Here is a 4,357-nt window from a genome sequence, read left to right on the forward strand (position 1 = left end):
GGGGGGGGGGGGGGCTTACATATAAAAAATTATTATTACATTGATAAATCAAAATAATATGTTGTTTAACTAATATTTATTTTAATTTTAAAACAATGTCTATTTTCCTGGGTTTTTGTCCCAACTTATCAATGACTTCTTCAGGAGTTAAATTTATATCACGGTATACCGACAACATGGTCAATCCATTTAATCTGTCCTGTGTAAATAATTATTTTTCAGTTTAAAACATAATGTTATAGTATAATGGAGTATAATTTGGAATATCCCATATCTAATAATAATTATTATTAAATAATAACTTCGGTGACGACGGTCTTCTCGCCGTACATTTTTAATCGAAACTCGATTGTGACGGTAACACTGAAATAACCTTAATTTAATTTTGTATTTATTTTTATTAGTACTATTAATTTTTTTTTTAAATCGTCATCATTTTTATTATACATTTTTACGTAATTACGTAAACTGAAAAAATACTAAAGGGGGGGATTTTATATTTTTTAAAGTATATTTACTAAGTAATATTTTTTTTCCAAAATATTTATCCATAGTAATGCTATTTTATGAAAATATTTATCGGCCAAGCTATTTTTACAGATATATTTTTGATAGTTACAAAGTGTGAATATTTCTATTTCTATTTAAAATGCTATCATTAAGTTTATATGAATTGACAGAATATTTTTCTATGAAATTTCAAATTTTCGTTCCGAGAAAATATTTTTTGATCAAAGTTGTACTAACTTATTTACTACAATATTCTATCATTTTGATTTTGTTAAAAAATACTATATTATTATAAATTATAATACTTTGACTATACTATTTTTCTATAGATAATATTTATAGGCTCCCCCTTATTGATACAATATAATCAGAAAAAAAACAAAAATTTAATTTATACGCTATTCTTGGAAATTATTACCATTTAAGATTGCAACAATGACAGTAACAATGGCGCGCTGCAAAATATAATATACTTCACTCTATCCCAAATAAGTCTGGAAAAATGTAAGACAAAAACATGTCCGGTTTCGCGTAAGTTTGTCAAGTGACATGACAGCGGCCTGATCGCAACAGCTTATGTACAACACTAATCTCATCATTTTTAAAATACAATTTCCACAAATGGAACACCAAAATTTTCATTACAAATCAAACGGTACTAAAAACAATGTTGAGAAAGTTTTTTTTATATATTATTACATTCTCATATACGTATTTATTACCTAAGTAAATGGGTCCTCAAATACATGGGGTTTGGCCCCAAAATGTTTCAAAAACAAAAAAAGTTTGACACTTGACTTCGGCATATTCATGATATAAGTTTATTTCAGTATAGAGTATATTTTTCATATATTACACATACATTTTTTTCTATCAGTAAACTTTATGATGTTAAAAATTGGAACGTTTTTACCAACATAAATGTTAATAACAGACAGAGAAAAAAACCACACATTTCTCATCACAGTAAAATCAATACATCCATCGCTTCACTCAGAATCTAAAATAAAAATAATAAAGAAAAGAGGTTTTATGTTTAAGTAATATATTGATATTTAATTATTTAATAATTCAATTAAAAATAATACAATTTTTTTTTATTGGTCTTCAAATTATAAATGTCTACTTCGATTACTAAGGCTATTAACATAACATTTGTTTGTTATAAATTTATAACATAAATTAAAATTTACAAAATGGGAGAAAAAAACAGTTTTGGATTAAACAATATAATTTCTAAAATATTTAATAATTAATTTTAATATGTAAGTTATATTTCTACTACGTAATTACACATATTACATATTACTATATATTACATTGTTTAATCATCGTATTGATGAAACAAATCTGGATCATAAAGATGTTCGCCAGTAGTGTTTTTTTCAGAACAAAAGTATCTTGGAGACCTTGTGTAGTCTATAAAATATTATTTTTATTTTTAATTTAGTTTCATATTAAATTGTATATGTTAATGATTTATGTCATTTTTAACAAATATATTTTTTCAATATAACTTACCAGATATGGCAGTAAATTGTTCAACTATTAAAAAAAGAAATTTCAAATACATATACATATTAGTCTTTGTTATGTTTATAATGTTTTGATTTACAATCTATACAGTTGAATAACAGTACAACAACCAAAACTTGTTAAAACGTGTGGATTAAAAATATTAAAATGTGGTTAAACTAATGCTTTAGAGAGTGCTTGGAATACGCTTATTATTTATTTATTTATTTGTTTATTTATTATCAACAATAAGAGCTGAGCCCAACTATACATAATATGATAATACTAATTAAAATTATAACTTTGAATAATGACAATAACAATAAATGACAATAACTATAATTATACTTAAATAAAAAAACGTTATCATCACAATAAAAGATAAAACAAACACTAAAAAAATGATAGATTACTATTTGAAATACGCATCGTTCTAAGAATTGGCTGATTTTCAGAACAATCGGTGTTGCATTTTGGAATAAAAAATGGATAAATTTGAAGACTGGAGAGTACTGAGTAAGGGACTATAAGCTAATCATGGAAAGTAAAACAAAAGAATCAATGAATCAATACTGCCATCAATTGGTGGGTGGAGAAATGTCAGGTTGGAAGCTTTTATTCTATCAACTAAGGACGATAAACCAAGCTTATTTAAAATTACGTAATAATCACAAAGATGCATGCAGCATATTTTAGGAATTTACGTTGTACTCTTTCAATTTGATTCCTTCCACAACAAATTAAAGGATCCCATAAAATAGCGCCATATTCCAAAATAGATCTTACGTAAGCACAGTGTAAGGTTTTTAAAGGAGAAAGTAACTTAAACTCATTTTAACAAATTCTATTCATAAAATTAAGCATTTTAAATAACTTGCAGCATATAATAGTGTCAAAATGGGAAAGAAAATTTAAATAGCAGTCAAACGCGATACCTAGATCCAAAACTTTATTTTCAAAGTTTACTTTGCCCAAGTAACTAAAGAGTTGATATAATTTTGTAATAAATAACAGTCATTAAGAGAATCAATTTTTAAAAATAATTTTAGATCATCTGCAAATAGAAGAAAATGACCGTTACTAATAACTTTTTCTATATTATTAATATATAATGCAAAAAGTAGAGAGAGATGACCTCCTTGAAAAAGACCAGAATTTGCATCAATAATAACAGACTTAATGTCGTGAACATCAACAATTTCCTTACGATCTCGAAGACACGACTGAAACTAAGAGGCTCACCAAACCCAGAATTAAGCAAAACCTCCATTAGTAATGTATCTTTGTATCTTTACGTTTTATTGAACACAAATAAAGACGTATAGAACACATTTTTATAATCATAATTATTGTATCCGTTGCCATCACCACCGTCGGATCTCAAATTTATTTATTGACCAGAGATAGTTACTAAAGCGCCCTATAAAGATGTATCAGAGTGCCGTGGGTCACACATTAGGAACCTTTGTGTAAGGCACTCGAATCCAAAATAAGTATCGATCAAAAAATATAGTGAATACGTCATGTAAAACTAACAAAAAATGTTGACTCCAAAATTTACCTGTTAAATTATCTGGGATATTGATACCTGTTTACATATCACATAATAAATATTAATGGAATGGAAAACAAACTTTTCAAATAATGGTCAACTCAAAAACTAAAATAATGAAAAGGATATCGAAATTTATAAATAAAAAAACTAACAAAAAATATCCACTCAAAAACTTACTTGTTGGGGTACTCGGATCATTAACTTCTGTTTAAATAAAATAAATGTTACAATAATTTCATGGAAACTTGACAAAGTAATGGGTGATTCGTCTAACGTAAGACACTCAACATATAAAATCATTTCAAACCCTATTTTACATTCCACTTTCAACTCAAGAGCTCAAATCGATTTAATTGATATGCAATCACAAATTATTAATGGATTTCACTTCATTTTAAATTATCAAGACCATCTTACGAAATTCGTGTAACCTAGAGCTTTATAGAGTAAACATGCGGAAGAGATCTCACCCAATTTGTTGGATATTTAGACAAATTTCAGGGTGCCAGCCATTCTACATTCTGACAATGGCCGAGAATTTGTTAATTCAATAATTATTGAGCTTCATTCCATGTGGCCAGATGTAAAAATAGTACATGGCAAACCTAGACATAGCCAAAGCCAAGGGTCTGTAGAGAGAGCTAACCGCAACGTCGAAGACATGCTAGCAACATGGATGGCACAAAATAAAAGCAAAGATTGACCTTCGGGGTTAAAGTTTATATAATTTAAAAAAAACAGTGCTTTGCATTCAGGTATAAGTATTATTTTGAATTA

The sequence above is a fragment of the Myzus persicae genome, unplaced genomic scaffold, assembly GCF_001856785.1.
Source record: "Myzus persicae strain clone G006 unplaced genomic scaffold, MPER_G0061.0, whole genome shotgun sequence".
NCBI classification, from domain to species: Eukaryota; Metazoa; Arthropoda; class Insecta; order Hemiptera; family Aphididae; genus Myzus; species Myzus persicae.